General features: G+C 34.0%; 1 pseudogene; it reads left to right on the top strand.

Moving 5' to 3' along the window:
- The first annotated feature begins 12,360 nt into the window (after positions 1 to 12,360).
- LOC149530997 (DNA replication licensing factor MCM4-like) lies at positions 12,361 to 16,759 on the top strand (annotated as a pseudogene).
- Positions 16,760 to 24,205: the final 7,446 nt, after the last annotated feature.

Raw genomic sequence — 24,205 nt, 5'->3', positions numbered from 1 at the left:
CTAGGATGCTCCTACATTAGACAATTGGGATTGAAAGAAATGATTCTCTAGAATCATTGAGATGTTATAATCCAAGTTGAATCCAACTTAGATTGAGAAATCCATGTAGCATCTTGCATTGGTCTGTTCTTCCACTTCACCAAATACTCAAAGTAGCTTTTTCCTCTTGTTCTCTTGCTAATTCTCTGATCCAATATCTGTTCAACCTCTTCAATATACTTCTTAGGATAATCATTTGGTACAACAACTTCATCATTTGACTCATGATACTTATACAAATCAGCTACATTGAATATAGGAGATATATCCATGTCATCAAGTAACTCAACTTCAAATGCATTACCACTATCAAACTTTCTCAAGATTCTACAAGGACCAAACTTCTTCATTTTTGGCTTATTGTATGTTCCAATAGTAAATCTACCTTTCTTCAAATGAAACGTCACCTCATCTCCAACTTCAAAAACATGATATCTTCTATACTTTTTTGCATTATTGTCATACTTATGATTACTTTTTTCCAACCTTAGATTCACTTCCTCATGTAAAGATTCCATAAAATCAACAAATAATTGCCCTTCAACACTTCTCTTCTCTTCACTAGCAATATCCCTCAAATCTGATATACCCCTAGGTTGCATTCTAGTCATATACTTGGCTTAGCTCCAACTAGACATCTTAACATATTACCCAAACTTCTATTCACAACATCCGTCTGTGGATGGAATGTAGAACTAAACTTAAACTTAGTACAGTCTATATTTTTCCACAAAGTCCTCTAAAAATAACCAACAAACTTCATACCTCTGTCAGAGATTATACTTCTTGGTGATCCATGCAATCTAACAATCTCTTTGAAGAAAACATTTGCACTATGCACTGCATCAGATGTCTTCTTACATGGTATGGAATGTGCCATCTTAGAAAATCTATGCACAACAAAAAATACAAAATCATATCCTCTTGCTGTCTTAGGTAATCCAAGAACAAAATCCATACTGATGTCACTCCAAGGTTTCTTAGGAACATAAATAGGTGTATGCAATCAAGTATTATGATTTACTCCTTTTGCAACTTGACAAATTCCACAACTCCTTACAAACTTCTGGACATACTTATACATCTGTGACCAATAATGCTTATCTTTAAGCAAACTAAATGCTTTATCAATACCAAAGTGTCCAACCAATCCACTTCCTTAATCAAATTAACTCTCATAGAACTTCTTGGTATACACAACTAAATTCTTTTGAACAACATACCTTCTTGAATGAAATACTCATCATACTTACTTGATTGATCTGATAGATTTGGTGCTCTACACTCTCTCCACACCTCAAAAAAATTATGGTCAATGTCACACAACTCCTTCATTCCATCAAAGCCAAGAACTTCAACCTTCATCTCAGTTAACAAAGAATGTCTTCTTCTCAATGCATCTACAACTCAATTAGTGACACCATTCTTATGCTTTATCACAAATGTGAAACTTTACAAGCACTCAAACCACTTCATAGGTTTCTAAATCAACTTATGTTGACTTCCCAAATGCTATAAATCTTTATGATCAATATGCAACACAAAATCCTTAGGAATCAAATAATGTCTCCATTCTTCAAGGCTTAAAAAATAGTGTTGAACTCTTGATCATACACATAATACTTCTTTTTAGTATCATTCAACTTCTCACTAAAGAAAGCAACATGTTTACCTTCTTGACTCATCACAACTCCTATTATACTACCAATTGCATCACACTCAACCTGAAATATCTGATTAAAATCAAGAAAAGCCAATACAAGCAATTCAATAATCTTTTGTTTCAAAATCTCATACTTCTTATCAAATCCACATGTCCACTTGAAATCTTTTTCTATTTCCTCTCATAGTCTTAGTCATAACATTACAAACAGAACTTAAATTCCTTATAAACTTTTTGTAGAAACTAGACAAACCATGAAATGATCTTACCTCACCCACATTCTCGTGTAGGCCACCCCACAATTGTTTTAACCTTCTGAGGGTCCATTCTCAAACCATCAAATGAAATCACAAATCCCAAATACACAATATCTTCTTGCACAAATGAACACTTCTTCAAATAATTAACAATTTCTCCTCTTTTAGCCTCAACAACACTTGCCTAATATGCTTAAGGTGTTCTTCCCTAGTCTTACTAAATATCAAAATATGATCCAAGTAAACAATCACAAACTTACCCAAAAATATTTTTTGATCTCATTCATCAACCTCATGAAAGTACTCAGTGCATTAGTCAAACCAAAAGGCATAACCAACCACTCACACAAACCATCTTTTATTTTGAAAGCAACCTTCCACTCATCACCTTCTCTGATTCTAATATGATGATAGCTACTCTTCAAATCAATCTTGGTAAAATATTTTGCTTCACTCAAACAATCCATTATCTCATCCATCCTCATCATAGGAAACCTATATTTCACTGTTATCTTGTTAATAGCTCTAGAATCAATACACAATCTCCATTCTCCATTTTTCTTAGGTGCTAATATAGAAGATACATCACATGGACTCAACCTTTCTCTGATCAAACCTTTCTAAAACAACTCCTGCACTTGCCTGTTAAGTTCTTCATTCTCACTAGGTGTCAATTTATATGGTGCTTTATTCAAACATGTAACTCTAGGAATCTGATCCATACAATAGCTTAAACTTCTTCTTGGTAGTAAACCATCAGATATATCTTTTGCAACAATTTCCTTATATTCACTAAGAAAATTTTCAATTTTTGTTGGCACCCGACTAACATTGTCAACTTCTGTTGTTACTCGACATCTATTGTCTTCTGTTGCTCAACCATTACTATTTTCTTTCACTCAGTCATTACTATTTTATGTCACTCAATCATTACAGTTTTCTATTGCTCAACCATTACCACCACAACTTGAACCTCTAAGAATTACAAAAAAATACAATTGGTTCTTCTTTATCTCCTTCTCAATTTTTTTCCCATTGACCATGCAAACTCTAACATTAGTGCAATTTACGTCGTCTAGAATCTCAATTAATGGAATCAATGTTTTCTTCACTCCATCCACCCAAAGAGTATATTGATTCAGTTTACCATCATGCACAACATGTCTATCATACTACCAAGGTGTACCCAACAGAATATGACAACAATCCATAGGCATAATATCACATAGAACTTCATCAAAGTAGGTTCCAATCTTGAATTTCACAACACATTGCTCACTTACCAACAATTATGCTCATCCTTGATCCATGAAACATAATAGGGTTAGGGTGTCTCAATTTGTGCACTAGAAATTTATATCCAACCCCTCTAATGCCAAATTTGCTAAATTGCCACTGTCAATGATCACTTTACAACATTTTCCAGCCATCTTACATTTGGTTTTGAAAATAATTCTCCTTATAATAGGTTCTTCATCATCCCTTTCACTATACAAAGTTTTCCTTATCATCAAGTTTTCTCCAACCTCAAATTCTCCTTGAATCACAACATTGCGACCATTATTACCTTCACTCTCACCTAAGTATTTACACTCGAAGGTTATATGCCCTTCTTTATCACATCTAAAACAATTACAATGAAAACCACCTCTAGGGTAAGAATTACCTCTTCCTTAGTAAGAACTAGTACCTCTTTGGTAAGAGTTACCACCTTTCCACTTGGTCTTGCCTTTATCATCATTTTTCCATTTAGAGTTGCCTTTATCTTGCACAAAATTATCAAATCTACCCTTTTCTCAATAAGATATCCTCTACTTATATTATCACTATTATAGTTATTATTATCTTTTTTGATTATTATTTATTGTGTTTAATTTTATTTCAGTATGTATATGTATGTATGTATATGTAACTATTTGTATATATGAGTATATATATATATATATATATATATATATATATATATATATATATATATATATATATATATATATATATATATACATATATACGTACATACATACATACATACATACATACATACATACATATTATTAGTATTATTTTTAATTTTGCTAATTTCTTTATTGCTTTATTTATGTTTTTGTTTGATCTTAATGCCATTTAATTTATTTAATTTATTGTTATTATTATCACTGTTATTGTTATTATTATCATTTTTACCATTTATTGTGTTCAATTTTATTTTAGCTTTCCTTCATTTTTTATTTTTTGTCCTTTGGTGTCTCCCTCCTCCCTCGCCTTTTTCCCATTTCTGATTCTGCAATTAGGAACCTCCTCCTTTTCCTTTGCCTCCTTTTTATATGCGTATCCTTTTGAATTGGTTGCTTGTTATCTCACCTTAATTGATTGCCACATTTTTCTTTGCCTCTTAGGTTCTTGTTCTTTATTTTTTCTTAGTTATATATATAATTGATCTTATTTAGTTTTAGTTAGATATTTATGTATATCTTTTTATTCAGTTATTTACGATGTTGTGATTTTTTTTGTGGTATCATTTCTTTTCTCTTATTTTCTTTTTGGCCTCTTTGTTCTCTATCTTTTTTAATCATCTATCTCCTTGACTTGCGTGTTGTCCTCCTTGGCCCACTTTCCTTTGCTTTTTATTCTGTCTGGGTATGCAACCTATTATGTTTTTTCTAAGCTCTCTCATCCTGATGATGGATCATTGAGTATGATCTGAAATGTTGATGTTGATAAACTTACACACAATCTCACCCAGAAGCATAAATGAATAGCACGGATTGTGGAAATCTATTACAATTAATCATTAGACCAATCTGCAGATAAATAACCTCCTATTTTGGTTATGAAATTACATGATAGGCAAATGGAAAAATAGGGAGGCAAGTCAATGATGTAAATATCCATAGGGACTAAAAAACTAGTATAAGGATGCAAGGTCAATTATAGGTTCCTTATAACTCCAACAATCTCAATAGTTGCCCAATCTAGTTGAACTACCTCTTTCTCAAGTGGCTCATACTTGATGCCTAGCCGGTCTACAATTTTCTTTGACATAATTGAGCTAGTAGTAACCAAATATATAATGCAATTATGAACAAGGTACTTGCCCATTATAACTATAACATAAAAAGGTGGTGTTTTAACTAGCTTGGATGGTTGTTGGGTTGAATTGACTTTTGTAGCCATGAGGACCTTAGTGGGTTGCTGGTCTAAGACATTAGTATTAAGGTCAAAGACTTAAGGGCTTCCTATAGCGTATATTTTTGTCATGGGAGTGCTAAAACATCCTATAGAAATGTGAACATGAGTCATCTTCAAATTCTTAACAATATTAAAATTTTGTGTACTAACCTTAGGCTGGTGTTTTGGAACAACAAGCTCCTTTACTAGTTGTGGTGGTTCCAGAGTAGTCATAGGGAAAGTAGACACCAAATGAATGTTACTTCTCTTAATGTGTCTCATCTCTCTATTTGAAGGAATTTCAACCCTTTGTAAGAAATTAGCCATGTCAACATTTCCAATCTCTGTGTCAAATACTTGATCTAGAGGAGATGAGACATGTGATGTAGTTGCATGAGCTAACTACTTGTCATACTAGTACTTCATCTTTCCTTTGGAATTTTTAGATGCGATCATATCTTGTGCTGCAACATGAAATTTCCAAAGGGTGAATACATCATCAGAAGATATGGACTCCATGAAGATATGGGCAAAGATAGATATTTGAAGATCCATGTGTTTAGAGTATTGATTAAATACTCACATAATTTATGCAATGAAATGAATGAGATATGGAAAGGATATGTAGAGGAAGAAAATGAGAGTTAGGAAGATGGATGCATGGATGAGCTTTACATGACTAATTCTGGAATGTAAGCTAGATGCATGTGGATACGTGCAAATGATAACTTTGGTATTTAAATAGAGACCTTTTACCAAAATCGGGTTCTCTAGATGAAATTACATGTAAATTGATTTACATGTATTCATGACTTGATGTAAACATGTAATTAAGTTCAGAGGATGGAACTACATGTAAATGTGAATGGATGTATTTGCATGTAAATGAGGATGGATGACGAGATTACATGAAAAATTAAAAGAATGTATTTGTGTATATTGGAAAATGGATGCAACGTGCTTTTGCATGTGTTGATGGAATGTGAAATGATGTGATGCACTTGCACAAAAAGGTGGAAAGTGGAATGGTGAAGAATGTTCTTGCATTTTTGGGAAAGAAAAACAAAACAAGCAATAAACAACAAACAAAACTATGCACACAACAAAAACATACCTTTCATTTTTTAGTCAAACATGACAAAGATCATTTTTTTTTCCTATGCAAATTCGAAATTGGAATTTGGTAAAATTCCAAGCACTTGAAAATGAAAGTTTTCATCTTATTTAAAGAAGATTTGCAAAATACGTGGCATATATTTGGACAAATGTACAAGGATGAACCAAAATATGCAATGAAATAGCAAAGGCTTGAAAACTTCAACTAACTTGGTGATCAAAGAGCCAAATGTGCAAGATTAATAGGTTTGAAAGAATGTTTCTCCTCCAAATTTGAATCTTCAAACAAATTCTTGACCTTCTCAACTCTTGCAAATGACGAATTTGAATGAGCAATAGATGAACCATTTTTGGATGGTGATGCCAAATTTTTTCTTTAATCCTAAAAAATGCAAGATGTTTTTACAAATATCATATTTTTGGGGCATTTTTGATTAAAAAAATGGTCTCAAGATGTAATGGCATGAATCATTTTCTACTAAGAAAGGTAGAAACGTGATTCCCAAAGGCAAAGAAAATCATCAAAACTAAAAAATGCCTCCTATTAATCCAAAAATGTGATCTTCAAAAGCCATTTCTAGACTTTTTGGGCAAAAACATGTCCTTATTTTGCTTTGGAATGAATCGATTTGGCAAGAAATGCTAACACCAAAGGCTTGAATATGCAGTGAAACTTCAAAATGCCTCCATGTAGATGGATTTTATGGATTAGAATGAAGAAATATGGACATCATCATAGAAAATGTTCCCTTGGATTGCATTAACATGTATGTTTTTTCTCTTATATGCAAAATCGTGGTCTCAAGATGCATATGCATGGATGGAAAACCCAAAGACACTCTATTAGAGGCTTTGCATGTTTTAAAATGCAAGTCTTTTTTCTCTTTTATTAAAATCACACTTTCCAAGTGCTTTTACATGTTTTAAATAACATGTATATGGAGTGAAGAGGCAAATCACACTCTCCAAGATGTTTTACATATTTAAAAAAATTGCTTTTGGGGCTTGAGAGAACAAATCACACTCTCTAGGGCCCTTTTGCATGCTTTGAAATATGCAATATGTAATATACATTGAGCAATTTTGGCCTTGGAAAGAAAAATCCCATTCTCCCCATGCATTTACATGTGACACTTAACATGTAAAAGACGAAGTTTATGCAAATCACATTCTTGGAGGTCTATTACACATTTTAAGTGTTTTAAAATGCCTTTCTACTGCAAATCACACTCTTGGAGGCTCTTTACATGTAAACATGTAAATGAGTTGAAAGTTGTATTTGCACAACTTAATATTAGAGAAAAAGGTTAATTTAATTACATTAATTAAATTACCTTTTCTCCCTTCTTAAGATTTCACTTTATGCACCTTTTGCATTCATATTTACTAATTAATTAGTAATTATTAAATAGCATTTACCTTTTAGGTTACCCTTTTTACCTTTTAGGTTACCTTTTTCGAGTTGCGATCTCCTTCTATAAGGATTGATCTTTTGTAATTATCTTGTATCTTTTTCATTTCCGAGAATATAGCTTGCATATTTTCAGAGCAAAACCCTTGCCTCCTCTTCTCTTTCTCTTGTCTGTGATAGGTTTTTACATGCAAGTATTCTTCGGGCTTTGTGGATTTGTATTGTGTATTGCTCGAATCCTTCATGGTATCAAAGCCATATTTGTTGTAGCTTGTTCAGTATTTGGAGAAAAAGGAGAACAAGGGTTTGATAGAACAAATCTGACATTTTTTGGGCTTTTTTTCTTTGATTTTTGGAGGTGCGATGATAACAATTCAAAAAAAAAATTACAGAGGTGATTTTCAAATAGCGATATCTCCCTCATACGAAATCCTTTTCTGAGCAATTTTTTTTTGTTTTGGGGTATAATTTCATGATCTACCACTAGTACATTTGGGTTCATTTTTTGACCTTTATTGGTCGAAATTTTGACCCAATTTTCAACCAAATTTTGACCAATCCATTAGTCGATATTTTTCTCGTCAAAATTTTTACCAATCTATTGGTCGAAAACATTCTAGAGCCATTGTCCAAGTTCAATCAGGAATTGGTCAAAATTTTGACCAATGAAGGTGGAAATTTCGACCAACAATTGGGTGTAATTTTTTTTTAGGCATTCTATAAAACAGTTCACATGCCTTGCATATGATATGACATTTTGCATGCATCCTGCACTCTCTCATCTGGCTGATGATGGATTACGTAGAGTGATCTGAAACCATGATGCTAAAAACACACACACAACCAAATACAAAATAAACTTGCACTACAAATGGATTGTGGAAATCTGATATTGTTAATTTTGCATGCATGCCTACCAGGACAAATATATTTTTAAGTCGTGATTGTCCTGGTAGACATGCATGCAAAATTACCAATATCAAATTTCTACAATCCATTTGTAGTGCAAGTTCATTTTGGATTTGATTGTGTGTGTTTTTTAGCATCATGGTTTTAGATCACTCTGTGTAATCCATCATTAGCCGGATGAGAGAGAGTGCAGGATGCATGCAAAATGTCATATCATATGCAAAGCATGTGAACTGTTTTATAGAATGCCCGAAAAACACTGACAGTAACTAATATGAAGAATATATAATTAGTTATATGATTCAAACAAATCATGTACATTGTATGAAGGTAGTCCATGGCTGATAGGGCCCACCAAAAGATAAAACATATGATAAAAAGACTCATTTTCATGTTTTGAACATATAGAGTACACATAACATGACTTATTATTGCACAATTCAGCTAAGTTCAGTTAATTTCCACAGGGATTGTCCCCATTTAATGGTGAATGTTTTGCCACATTTCAAGCCTTTTGATTATATAAAGAAATGGATAGCATGAAAAGTTTAAGTAATGTCAAGCCATTTATTTACTTGATATATAATGTGAATAGAACTATTATGTTGCTCAACAACAACAACCAAATAAAATTATCATCATGTACCCAAAAAGGGATGGATGGAATGTCGGAACCAACCTCCAACTAACTACTATCACCATCCCTCTATATTATAAGTTATAGTGGTGCTCTAGATTTGCTCTATTCCATCATACACTTACATATCATACACTTTACCATAGTCCATATCAACAAGGTCAGAGAGATCAATTTCATTTGACTGATATGTGGAAGAACTTGATGTTGAGAAGTTGTGTGATTCACGTGGAGTGGAAGGTGTTTTGACCTCTTGGAAGGAAGCTTCATCTCTTTTACCGGCTTCTTTATTTTTACTTGGAGAAGCATATTGCTTTGAATTGTCCTCGTGGCTCCTTGCAGATGATGCCAAGAGTGTCGTTGCTATTTTCTTCTGCCAATGTTCACAAAGTGTTAGAATTGTCTCTAGATGAAAAGAAACTATATAGGCTCAATTGACATGCGATCTTAGTTAATGTAGAAGATAGATTATGAAATATCATCTGAAATGTTGATACAAAAGTCTTCCTAAAACAAAAATGTAAACCATATCAATTAGAAAACAAAAATTTAAACCATATCAATCCTAAAAATGATTTATATCATTAATCAATGTAAAAGATATTAGAAAGAAATCATAACTGATACCTGAAATGTGAACCTTGTAGGCATTTGATCCTTTGAAATGAACATGTTCTCTTGATGAAGGCTTAAACTAGTCTAGATCCCCGCAAAAACACATGACATCTAATTGAATGGATAAAAATATATGGTACAAGCACTTGAAACACTTAGACTGGATACTGCAGCTCAAGTGCCAAGGTCTTGAAAAATGTTGAACACATTTACTTATTGGTGAAGTTTATATATAACATCATGCAAAAGTTTGTTATATGGTGCAACACATTCACTCAAAGCCAGTGATCAGAACAACAATCATCTTATAGAAGGATACCAATCACATTAAAATTGCATAAGATTAAAATTGCATAAGATTAATGTTAAAATTGGGCATCTTCCAGCTAAAATCATCTGTTTAGCAAGAAAAACTCTTTACTATTTTTCCCATTGTTCTTTGCACCATCAAGTTTTATTTTAACTATTCTATGTGGAAAAAATGTAATCTGGAGAACAGTTTCTGTTCTACCAACAGGTTCCATATAAATAAATGTCAAGGATTTTATATTATTCCAATGTAAACTGATTAGAAAATTTACCTCAAAGTTTTGCAGATCTATCTCTGACTAGCTAGAAGCTATGTAACAGACTAGTTAAAGCTAAAGCAAGCTGCCATATTAAGATGTTGAGGAAGATGTTGTACCTCTATCACTGGGAGCTTGTGTGTCTTCCTCAATCTTTCAGATCACACTCTATGATCCAAAAACTTAAGACACAATTGTAAACCAGAAGCATTAAAAATAAATCAAATGGATTGTGGAAGACTGATGTTCTTAATAATTGAATGATTTAGTATCAAGGGTGTGTACTTCAATCCTTCTTGAAAGATACACCATCAGTGGTCATACCACAAAGGATCTCACCTAGTGAAATGCCTAAAAGCTGGTGGAACATGAAATGGAGCTCACTAAATCAGGTCCAAGCCTTAAGGAATTATGTCTTAGCATGGAGATCCCACTGTATGATTGTCTAATAAGATGTGTATGAAATAACCAGAACAAGAGGATAAAGGACCTATTAGAAGAAACTGAAAGGAGACATTTAGCTCCAACCTAGTAACATTGATTTTACATTTTGTAAGCCATAAAAATAATTGAGCAAAAGAAAAGAAAAATTAAATGGACTTATTGAAACTTAACCAAATCTTAAATAAGCCCCATTTGTAAAACAACTAGAGAGGTTAATTTACAAAATGTAGTATTTGAAAGCTAATAAGACTAAGAGCCAATACACGGTCCAGTTAATAAGATATAGTGTTGATCTTAGTTTATATTGATAAATCAGAAATATATAAACACATACATACATGGATACATTTAGAATCTATTTGAAGTTGAAGATTAATGCGAAGATGTCTCCACACACAAGGATACTTCAAATTAAGTTTCTCGGCACCTTGTTGGCATTCTAAGTTATATTTAATGAAACAACACAAAATAGAACAGCACACACGAATAATCTTATCTTCAAATTGGAAAGGATGGTTCTTAAGAACTAAATATTACTCAACCTGAAGCTATGAATATATAACTATGCACATTTGGAAGATCGTCAATGGGATTTCCATAAAAGAGATAATTGAAAATAAACTTGACCTATCATTTTGAGTCTCATAAATTGAGCACAAGACCTGAAAGGTTCTTATCTCACACTCAAGGCTTTTAGTATCTAAAAGCTGCAACTACACTGAATCATGAATAACTAGCTGGTTGAAAATAGAGACCAATTGATATATATGCATATGCATTGAATAAAAAAAACTAGTTCTAGAATAAACCACAGTGCAAGATTGAAAAAAAAGAACCGTAGAAGTACACACATTTACTAAGATGGAAGACCACAAACCTCAACATTGTTCTTCACTAAAATCCCCTTATTAAACCCTTACACAACACATAAAACTTGAACAAATGTGCAAATAAATCAATCTCTAGAACATAAGCTCACTTTCAACTCGCATCGAGAATATCTTGTGCTAAAGACATTTATATTTAGGTTAAAATGAATATGCTTTTAGATATTTGAAAGCAATAATTAAATATCACAAAATAAGTCTTACAAAGAAAGGCTATCTAAAAGCTTCAAGAAAAGTGGACAGTAACTTAGAAGAAGATTTATCCTAGAGGAGTGAAAAAATAAAACAATCTAAATGCAGGTGGCTCCTCAATGGCCCAACAATAGGAATTGACCAAAAATTCCACTAGAGACAATTAAAGATGGTAATCATAATTTCTTTTCCTCTACTTATTAATGAACTTGTTTTATCTGGACAAAGAACTGCCTATCAATTGAGTCAATCGTTTCTTTTCGATTTGTATAATATGTTATGTTGAAACACACATTAATTACCTCTTTTGGCTGTTATAATTAGATGCCCTAGTCTTTCGAGGGTGACCTTGATGGCAACCCCCCCATGCTTGTTTGGGGCACAAACATAAGTGTTCAAGATGTCAATCAAGTAGTTCAGCGCTTTCTGAGGAATTTTAAGGATGATCCTTCAGACCTTGAGGGGAAATACATGAGGCTCTTGGAACAGGTTCAAATTTGTCCCTGCTAGCTTCTTATGGTTACCATCTAGTCTCATTTCAAATGATTGGTTGAGCACATTTGCTTTTGTATTCACTTCATTTAGTTGATTTCTTATTTAGACAATGGAAGTTGAAGGTGATTCGCTGAATATTGATGCAATGAATATCTTTGAATATGATGAAGACCTTTATGGCAACATGGTCAGATATCCTCTTGAAGTTCTCACCATTTTTGACATTGTATTGATGGATGTAGCTGTTCACCTCAAGCCTTTGTGGGAGAAGCACATACAGGTGATTGAATTGTATTTTTGGAAAAATATTTTTTGTCAGTTATTACGTTTTCTTTTAATGACTTTGTTGTTTCAGATTGTGTTTATTTATGCACATAAATATGGCTCAGACTTACATATAACTACCATTGCATTCAGGCAAGAATATTCAATCTTAGAGATACAGTTAACATGCGAGATCTGAATCCATCAAGTAGGCAATTCTTTTTAAAGTTACGTCTTCATTGTTCAATGCTATTTGAAAAATCTAATTAGGGGGTTTTGTTGTCTTTGAAATCTAGATATTGAGAAGATGGTTTCAATCAAAGGAATGATAATTCGGTGCAGCTCAATTATACCAGAAATCAAAGAAGCGTTTGTTAGGTGCCTTGTTTGTGGATATGCTCTAGCACTAGTAACTGGTGATAGAGGTAATTCGTTGGATTGCAATTGAACTCTTAATATAATAGTCAATTGTGTCTTCATTGCATGTTATGTTTGTTTCTCAATTCTATTTTGCATAAACTATGGCGGAGAATCTACAGCTTTAAACAGATTCATGCTTATGAAAGTGATCTCAGAAGCTTTTAGATTCCAAGATTTTGTAAATAAGATCTTACTCCTTATTGTGACACGGCCACTATTTATCCACTCTCTGTAACCTTAATTGGAACTAATAGGACACCGTACATGAGGTTCTTCTCACATTGAGATGTTTTCTTGATGAAAGCTATATATGAGAGAGCACATTTTTTTAGTGCGAAAAAATCCCTGTATGAGAACTTCCACACCAAATTTTATTCTCATATTCCATGAGAATCTTCTACTGAATTTTGTCAAATGTATTTCATGTTTTTAAAAAAAATCTCAGATCTTTGCTTCGCTACGTACAATGGTACTTGCTGTCTAAAAGTGTTTTTGCTAGATTTGTATTCACATCCTATTTTATGCTTCAAATGCTCAGGTTAAATTGATGAACCTACACGTTGTGCAAGGCCAGAATGTGCTGCTATGAATTCTTTGACATTGATGCATAACAGATGCAGGTAGGAACTTGTTGATTTTAGTTTATGCATGATTTGAAGCTGCATTTTCAAGACTTTGAAGACAACTATATCCTTTTACTTTGTGGTTAGGTTTGCTGATAAGCAGATTGTAAGGCTGCAAGAAATGTTTGATGCCATTCTAGAGGGGGAAATCCTGCACACTGTTAGCTTGTTGATGCACAACAAACTTGTTGATGCGGCCAAACCTAGTGATCGAATCGAGGTGTGTCTGACATTACATGATATACAAATTCTACACTCATTTTTATTGCCAAGTGTTAGCATTTGAAGGTTGACATTGGTTTTTTTTTGTAGGTTACTGGGATTTTTAGAGCTATGACAGTTAGAGTGGGACCAAACCAAAGGATTGTGAAATCTCTATTTAAAGCAAAGCTCTCAAGCCGATCTTAGTCCATTTAAGTTGGAAATGAGGACCTTAATGCTGTATTCTATGATTTCTAATTCTAATTTGTAAATCATTTGTTGGTGCAGACCTACATCGATTGCCTTCATCTGAAAAAGGCAGACAAGACAAGATTGCGAGCCAAAGATCCAATGGAACATGATACCAATAGTAATAGTTTTGCCTCTTTTCAAGAGGGTGATATGTAACCAACTGATTATGAAGCTAAGGTATAAACTCATACTTTTTACTTTTTGTAGATAACATGAATTTTGCAAGCTCTGAAATTGAATTTTGACTGCCAATTTATAGATTGAGAAGTTGAAAGAACTATCTCCCATGCCCGATATCTATGAGAGGCTAACTAGGTCCTTAGCTCCGAGTATTTGGGAGCTAGAAGATGTAAAGCAAGGGCTCTTGTGCCAGGTATCTTTCTTTGCATTCATGTTCGATTAATTGGTAATTTGTTGCATGTTCTTTGAACCATATGTTAACCATTATGCTTCTTAAATAGCTTTTGGGGGGAACTGCAGTAAAACTAGCATCAAGCGCTACTTTTTGTGGTGATATCAACATCCTGCTTGTTGGGGATCTAGCTACGAGTAAGTCTCAACTACTTCAGTATGTGCATAAGTTGGCTCCTTGAGGCATTTATACAAGTGGTCGTGGAAGCTCTGCGGTTGGTTTGACTGCTTATGTATCAAAGGATCTTGAAACTAGTGAAATAGTAAGTTATTAACTCAATTTGTTGATCATTGTGCTCTTTGGGCTGCCTACTCCTCCACTACTACCTACCACTTTATTCTATATAAACTGCTTATTTCTTTGAACTCAACAGGTTCTAGAAAGTGGAGCATTGGTAATGAGTGATAGGGGTATTTGTTGCATAGATGAGTTTGACAAGATGTCAAACAATGCTCATAGCATGTTACATGTGGTGTGATTTTTATCTGAGCTCTTCGAATTATGTGCTTTTACTAGTTTCTTGACTTCGTAATCTATGTTGTTGGTTGACTTGTATATCAACGTCTGGTCCATTCCTTTGAAGTAGGTTATGGAACAACAAACAGTGTCAATTGCAAAGGTTGGGATCATAGCATCTCTGAATGCAAGAACATCTCTTTTAGCTTGTGCCAATCCTAGTGGTTCACACTACAACCCTAGATTGTCAGTGATTGACAATATCCAACTTCCTCCAACATTTCTTTCTAGGTGGAGTATGTTTGGTTTTAGAATTCAAGCTAGAGAATTTATTTGTTGTCACTCAAGTATAAAAGAATCACAAAAAATGCCTGTAGGTTTGATTTGATCTACCTAGTGCTTGATAAAGCTAATGAAAAAATAGACAGGCGCCTTGCAAGGCATCTTGTTGCATTACATTATGACGAGCCAGAGGTAAGTTCTGATTTAGTTAATACTATGTAGTAATTAATGGGGGGTCCAATGACCTGATATTTTTGATGTGAACTACATTATGATTCTAGGACCAAACATTGGATGCTTTCGACCTCCTGACTCTCACTTCGTATATCACTTATGCAAGACAACATATACATCCTAAGATATCTGATGAGGCAGCAGAAGATCTGATCTGTGGTTATGTTGAAATGCATAGGAAGGGAAACTTCCCTGGTAGTAGCAAGAAGGTTAGCTCAATATATTCTCAAATTCAATTTCTATATAGTATGCTTACAAGTTACACACATGAAAAAAGTAACAGTATATCTCATACTTCTACTGAAGAATGCATCTAGATGCAGGGCAATTCTCATGTTATGTTAACTTGTTCTCTAGAATGATTTGTATAGGTTATCACAATGACTCTGCACCAAATTGAAAGCTTAATAAGAATAAGTGAAGCCCTCGGCCGCATCAGATTCTCTGAGTGGGTAAGAAAATCCTATGTAGACAAAAGTGGGTTACATTCCTGAATGTTTTAAAGCCAGATTGAGGCAATAAAAAGATATCTTACATTCCAATTCTACAGGTTGATAGGTGTGATGTGGCAGAATCATTCCAGCTTCTTGAAGTTGCACTTCAACAATCTGCCACCGATCATTCAACTAGTAACCATTGTGCATCTTTGGCAATGAGGAATGTCAGTTCATTTAGTTGTATATTGAATGCATTATCATCACAAAATTAGTCAGCTCTAAAAGAACTATGTTAATTGGAAGCCACTGAATGCATTTGAGTGTCATGGTTACAAGGACCATTAACATGGATCTCATAAACATGGGAGTCTTAGCCAGTGAAAGAATGAGACGAGCCAATCTTGTTTCATCACTGAGGATTCTTATCATGGAAAGGATGCAAGAAGGGGGACCATCAACCCGTATTACCGAGGTAACATTCTTTATATTGCCCTAAATAGTGTTGAGAAAATTGTTGGTATGGCACATAACCAGATATGAACGAATGCAATCACAGTTGATGGAGGAAATGTACAAATAGGGATCCAAGGAAGTTAGCCTGAATGATGTAAGTAATTCTTTATTGTGGGCAAATTTCAAGCTATTTCTAGCTTCATTTTCTTGGGGGAAATGAATACATAATGAGTTATGTTGTTCAATTTCAGATTCGTAATGCAATTGGAAACCTTGTGAGCGAGAGGTTTGTTACAATTCATGGGGACAATGTGAAGAGGACCTAAATGAGTTTTGAGGATGATATGGCCCCTATAATAATTAGCAATGAAGTATCTAATAAGACTATGGTTAGTGTGTTGTGGCAAACTGTTTTAATATGCCCTGAGCTTCATGCTCTGTAGTACATCGATGGGTACTTTCTCTTGTAAAAAAATCCAAAAAATTGAAGGAATCCAAAGCTTGGGTGTACAATCTGTGACAAAGACAACCACCAAGGTAATGATGGATATCTTATAATTCTTGCTCAGATAAGAGGATGATAATTATAAATTATGAGAATCATTGGTGTTTTGTTCTATCAAGTTCTGGAGTAAGGAAAAAGTAATTGCAATTATAAAGGTATTTTTTTTCAACCAACGTAATGGAAAAAGTTCATTTTAATATTCACAATGGCGTTTGTCCTCTCCCTCTAGTTTCATGTGTTTACCTAAATATAAAGAGAATTAAATATAAAAAGAGCAATTTATTTTAATCTATATTTTAAATTAAATATAAAGAGCAAAAATTAGAATCCAATCTTGATGTAGTGATGATTCTATGGTGGTGACTTCAACAATTGAGAATGTTGAATATCATCAGCAACTTGTCTTCCATACACACCAATGATGTCAATCATGGTGCTGTGAAGACTTGGTTTGCTATGAATAGCTACAAGGGAGAAACAACAAAAGTGCATAATGCAGATGAATTTACTTGGCACAATGCATCATATGCTCTACTATGAAGCAACTACAAGATGTGCAAACACATAGCTATTAGCTATTTCTCTAGATATGATCATAAGAAGTTTTCAAGATGTAGAACATTGTTATTATAAACTTGAAGCACTTATAAGGAAAAGGGACCAAAAAAAAAAAAAAAGACGAAGAATCATTATCAAATTGGGAAGTCATTATTCAAAATTTATGAATCAAAGGGAATCACAATGTACAAGATATTATAGAGGTGAATTCAAAAGCTTTATAAGAGTCTAGCAATCATTAACATGATACATCGCAAGGAGAATCTCTAATAAATGCTACCCACGGTCAGTTTCAAGCCAGAGAATTCAGGAAAGAATAGGGATTGTTTGAAATTACTTAGTGAACAATCAACGAGAGATCAATGGAAAGAAAAAACATGTTGAAAGACAAATACCCACATTCATCTCCATGTATGCACCCAAATAAACTGGTTAATGGAATTTGGTGAGGTCTCTGCATACAAGGTACATTGAACTAAATGCTTGAGTCAATTGACTAAGCGCCGATGACTAGGAAATCATAGTTGGAAAGGTTCACCACAATCTATTACAGGTCAATAGAGAAGATCAATTTTTTTTTATCAAAGGACAAATATGTATGAAAACCTAGAACCATACTTTTTTTTGAGCCTCTATTAAGCATGCATATCAAACATATATTCATGCATACCAAAAATGAACAAGGTATGTCACTACCTGCAGTTGACAATAATTTCTGATATGATCTTTGATCGTTGATTTATTATGTGTTGACCTAGTCTTATAAGCACTGATACTTAGGAAAATACTTTCCTTGACACCTTGTTGCATTGTGGTCTTCCTCAACTTATACGGATAATGTCTCCAGGAAGATAGACATCACTTGGGAAACCCTGGTCTTCAGACAAGATCATGCCTCTTCAGACTCAAATTCAATCATGCTCCTTTGTAAGCAATTGTTACCATTGATTGGTTTGGTTTGCTAAATCATAGCCCTTAATGCTCCTTCCCTCACTTGTGCATAATAACTAACTATTGCTGCTGTAATAATGATCACTGTCTAGTATGTGTTTGTTTCTATTAATAGTTGTTCTCAGTGCCTTGCTGTCTGGTCGCTCATTCTCAGAAAATCATGAAGTCTTAGATAAGATGACTTTTTATGGTATTAGTATCTCCCTCATGGTGGGGGCATGATAGGGGTCATGAATGTTGTAGATCATCCTTACATTGTGATTCATATCTCTATTCTATTTTAGCTCTAAAAGAATTGTTGATCAAGTTCTATGTCAGAAGTCACTAATTTCTTCATGGAATACTCAGGAATATACATAGATAAACATTGTTCTTCTTCATGGGATACTCAGATATATGGAATGAGATAAGACACCATTCCTCTCTCTGCCATGTTCTACAAACTATTATACTCTCTTTCACTTGCATTGCTCTCTTTGTTGTTTGGAAAAATGTTGTGTATAACAGTATCTAGGTATTGAGAATGCAGTTAGTGATGATTTTAATCCTTGCCAGTTCCCCAATGCATGAATCTATTGCTAAAGATTTTTAATGGGGTGGAATATTGAGGGCATAAAAAATTTCTATGAGCAGAATGGATGCTTCCCTGACATGCAGAAAAATTTGTAACAATTTAATCAGATACAGAACTTGTCAGTTGTCTCAGAATTCATTCGAGTGATCTAAATGTAGAACAATTGTGATGTGAAGCTCATTGAGAATTGACCCACAAAACATGAATGTGGCTAATCATTGGATTCAAATGATCATAATACTATATTTTTGAATAGAAAGTAAAATATACATCCTATTCAGTAATTTGTCTCTTGATATTTTTTTTCAATCTTTTACATATAAATAATTGGGATAGCAAAAGGCCAATACATTTGCCTCAGTTCAAAGAATCTCACAACATAATTTCCACTTGATTGGTGGACTGTAGTCCTTAATTCAAGGCTCACAATCTTTCTCCAAATGTGATCTCCTCTCGGTTCATTGGAAAGTAGTTCCTGTGCAATGCAATGCAGCCCTTAGGCTACCCCAGATTGCTCTACTGCCAATGTGTGTTTGCATAGATTCTTTGAAATCTTTGTAACATTTTTCATTTATGTTATACTCATTTTGAATCTTCAATTGAATCTTCAAAACCTAAATACTTAAACAAAAAAATCATATCACTAACCTTGACCTTTCCAAGCCTCCAAAGCAATCAACTCATGGACTAAAGAAATCAACTTACCCTGATTTAGAAGGTGGTTGCAGATAGGAAGAACCTACATGAATGGCCCTAGCTTCTGCTACTCCAACAACAATTTCGTCAGTACCATGCACTACAGCAGATAGTCTCATATTCGATCCACGCCATTACCAAACAAGAACACAAAAGACACAAAAAAGGATCTACAAAACAAAGGATTCGATGGTTTTCAAAATAAAAGCAAAACACCAGTCAAAAATACCTTTCATGATCTTGTGGAGTGGCAGAGGAGAGTATTGCCATGGGATTCAGATTGAAATGCTTGGAAGGCTCGATATACTTCATACCTTCTCTTGATTGGAAACCCTGCTCCTTCACTCCTTCGCTCCTGCAACTCCTGTGCTTCGTGTTAAACATAACAATGAAATAGAAAATTGCCCTTTTTCATTTCAACATTGTAAGCTCGTGTTGGTCAAAATTTTGACCAACACAGGCATGGATTTAAACAAAAAGATATTTTTCCTTCCATATTCCGACCAATCTAAAACAATTTAATAGATGGTCAAAAATTTTGGTCAAAAATTGAGGTCAAATGTACTAGTGTACACATTGGTGCAGGTTGTTTGTGATCTTTGTTTCTGAAATTTTCTAAATAATCCTGATTTTTGCAACTTTAAAGACTTGATTTGAGCTCATATGGACACATATTTTGGTGCTTTTTTTTTAAAGTGCATGATTTATTGTCCACTGTCCGAATCTGGTATCCATTTGGAGTAATATTGAGTAGAAGTAGTACTTTCAACATTTGGTCATTTTTTGGCCTATAAAAAATAGGTATTTGTGATTCATATCTAAAGTTTTTTTGCTCTTCTCTCATTTATGCATTCCTTCTAGCAGCCAAGGTTTAGTTTTTGTATTATTGAGGGGAGATTTGTATTATTGTTTCTGTTATTTACATCAGTAAACTAGAATTTTTTTCAAAAACAATTCAACTCCCTCTAAAACAATGGCCGAGACCTCTTCTTCTCTAGAACTTCTGACCCGTCATAATTATCACACATGGAAGACCTTGATGACACAACTTCTCTGGTCAAAAGGCTTGTGGTCTTGTTTAGATGCAATGCAACTAGTTTTACAAAGGCCTTTTGAGGTCATGCAACAAAAGAACAAGATGGATGAGGCAATAGGATTGATTGCTTTATAGGACTCTGATAGTCTATAGTTTCATCGTAATGGATGCAATTCCCCTCTAGCTATGTGGACCAAGCTTGAAGGCTTGTTTGGTAAAGTGAATGAGTTCAGGGAACTTCAAATTGAGGCAGAGCTTAATTCACTTATACCAAATTCTTTTCCCTCCATTGAGGACTTCTTGATGAAATTAAAGCAAATGAGATCTTTATTGTAGGGTTGTGGGAAAATGAAGACTAACACTGAGTGTATCTACCTGATTCTTTCTAAGCTTTGTGGAAACTTTTAGATTTTTTCTTCTACCTTCTATTCCACCAAAGATGCTTCGGGTAGTAGATTTTCCATGCCATCCTTTAAGGTTTATTGTGATTGACTTGAGAGCAAGCTAAGCTCTCTTAGTTGGATTCTGTCACAAGCTCACATAATCATGCATTGGTAGCTCAACCATCTTCATGGAAAAAGGAGAAGACTCAAAAATCTCTTTCTACAGAGTCTCAGATTGAGTCCAACAATCACAGTTCATCAGGGCCACCTCCTCCTAAAGGGGGTAAATCAAAGCAAGAAAGACCAAAATGTGCTTATTGTAATAAGCCTAATCATGATGAGTCACATTTCTATGAGAAGAAGTTAGATGGCTATGCCAAATAGATTTCAGATTTGATAGCTCTCCTTTAGAAGAGCAACATTGATATTCCTTCTACTTCTCACAGATCTCCTTCATCATCATTTCAATCAAATGGTAAAGATATAGGAAAGGGTCATGCACTATGAGCAACTACTATTCCTCATTCTTCTAGATGGTTACTAGATTCAGGTGCTTCACACCATATGGTATCTTCTTAACATTTGTTCTCTTATTTTGAGGCTTCTCCTACTCCACACATTTTGATGGGGAACAACAGTGTTACGAATGTATGTGGGAAAGGTTCTATTGACATTGATGATGGTACACTTCATGATGTAATTTGTGTTTCATCTTTTTCCTCTAACCTTCTCTCTATTTATCAAATTACACACAGTGGGACAGGGAAGACAGTTGAGTTTGCACAGGATCTAGTGCACATAAGAGATAGTGAGACAGACAATATTATTGCTATAGGGACTATTGATCATGTTTCCCACCTATATTCCTTCTCACATTTTGGTCCACCATCTCCACTATCAAAGAATCACTCTCTTTTTTCACGAGAGTCTATTGAGGTGAAGTCAAGTCACTTGAACTTATGTGTTGTTCCTGAGACCAGTGTTGTGACTTCCACACCTCCACCTCCTGTTCAAAAACTGTCTCTTGCACAAGATTTCTCTTCAGCATTGCCCACTATTGCAGCTCTAGTCATCGAACCATATATTACAATTGATGAGGATATATCATAGGACACACATCTCCTTTCAGATGAAAAATTCAACACACTTGTTATTCCATCTTCATTGGAGATTCCATTTCAGGATTCTCATGCTTTCTCCTTTGAGCATCAGCCAGGAATTTCAGTTGCACCTTGCATACATCAATTTTATCATCCTTGTCCACTGCCTTTGTTTCCTTCAAATTAGAGCCACATTGGTATGTTCATCGACAAAGAGTTCTACCATTCTAGGGGGCTACGGAGTCTCATGCTACTATCATGGAGGCTTTCATTAGACTTATGGTCTTGAGAGATTCTCTTGAGATGTTTCATTTGTGCATCCTTTTTTAATCTCTTTTCGGAGTAGCATTTTTCCCATTGGGTTTTCTCTATTTCTTTGTTTCGTAGAGATTTGATTGTGATTGGGTACCTCATCAGGCCTTGTTGCTGGGACCCAAGTTTGCTTTCAGCATTGCATCATTTGTAGTTGCATTGTTGCTCATCTTAAGGGGGGTGTTAGAGAAAAAGATTAATTTTATTTCATTAATTAAATTACCTTTTCTCCCTTCTTAAGATTTCACTTTATGCACCTTTTGCATTCATATTTAATAATTAATTAGTAATTATTAAATAGCATTTACCTTTTAGGTTACCCTTTTCAAGTTTCAATCTCCTTCCATAAGGATTGATCTTTTGTAATTATCTTGTATCTTTTTCATTTCTAAGAATACAATTTGCATATTTTTGGAGTAAAACCCTTGCCTCCTCTTGCCTTTTTCTTCTTCGTGATAGGTTTTTACATGCAGGTATTCTTCGGGCTTTGTGGATTTGTATTGTGTATTGCTCAAATCCTTCACTTAAATGATCAATTAAGCACATGTTTAATTGATTTTTGAGAAAATTTCACTTAAGCGGGTCAAAAATAACATATACACAATATAATAAATATAACGTGTACAAATATTAATCAAAAAGCAATATTTAACTTAGATGTTTTGAAATAAAACGTAGAGAAACTAAAAAATAAATCAAACTATATAGTTTAATAAAGTCACGTAAGTGAAAATTTAAAAAGCAGCTCAACATAAAAATATAACATAAAGTGTTGTATAGTCACTTAAGTGATAAATTTAATTCATAAAGTAACTTAAAAACATAGCCTAAAGTGAATTTATGTTATATTTTTCAAAAAGTGAATGTCAACATAAAAATATAACATGATATTAAATTATGCAATTACATCTGGAGAGTCCACCTTTTGGGAACTTAAATGGTCATATCTTTTGACTGTCAAGCCTGATTAAGTCCTAAGATATATCGAATCAAAAGTAAAACTGACAGTAAAGGTTTGAACAAAACAAAAAGACCAAGAGAAAACAGACACACTCAAAAACAAGAAAAAAGGATGCTAGAGGCTTCATAAATCAAGCACATGCTTAATAAAATGAAAAATGAAAAAGATTTGAAAAAAGCCTTCAGTAAAAGAGTTCATTACGTGAATTGGGGTCGATTGATTGATCAATGTTTTTGTTTAAGTAAAAAAGGTTTTAACGGGTACCTGAAATCCAACAGTAAACAAAAGAAACTGACATTAATTATGGAGCATGAAGCAAATCAACAAGAAACAATAGGCCAGAGAAGGCCAAGAGAACTTGACAAAATAAAACACAACCTCTAAAAGAGAAAGCAATCCTAGCAAACAAAAAGCCAATGGAAAAATAGAAAAGCCAGGGGAACCAATTAAGGCACCATATTTTTTACCAGCTCAGTAACCTTGAGCTCCAACATTTCTATTGTCTCAATCGCTTCATTCATCAATTGTATGTCATCGGGAGAGTTGTCTTTGTCCCTCTTCTTCTTGTTCGATCTCGTTCTATTGCTCAAGCTCTCAACAAGGGGGTTGACATCATTTTTTGTTACCCAAGTGTCCTCATTTTCCATGTTATCTTTGACCCCTATGCTAACATTGATTGATTGATCAATGTTAGCT

Source organism: Cupressus sempervirens, chromosome 11 (genome assembly GCF_028749045.1).
Source record: "Cupressus sempervirens isolate cs-2001-9-10 chromosome 11, ASM2874904v1, whole genome shotgun sequence".
NCBI lineage: Eukaryota > Viridiplantae > Streptophyta > Pinopsida > Cupressales > Cupressaceae > Cupressus > Cupressus sempervirens.
This window is presented reverse-complemented; position numbering and strand designations above follow the sequence as displayed.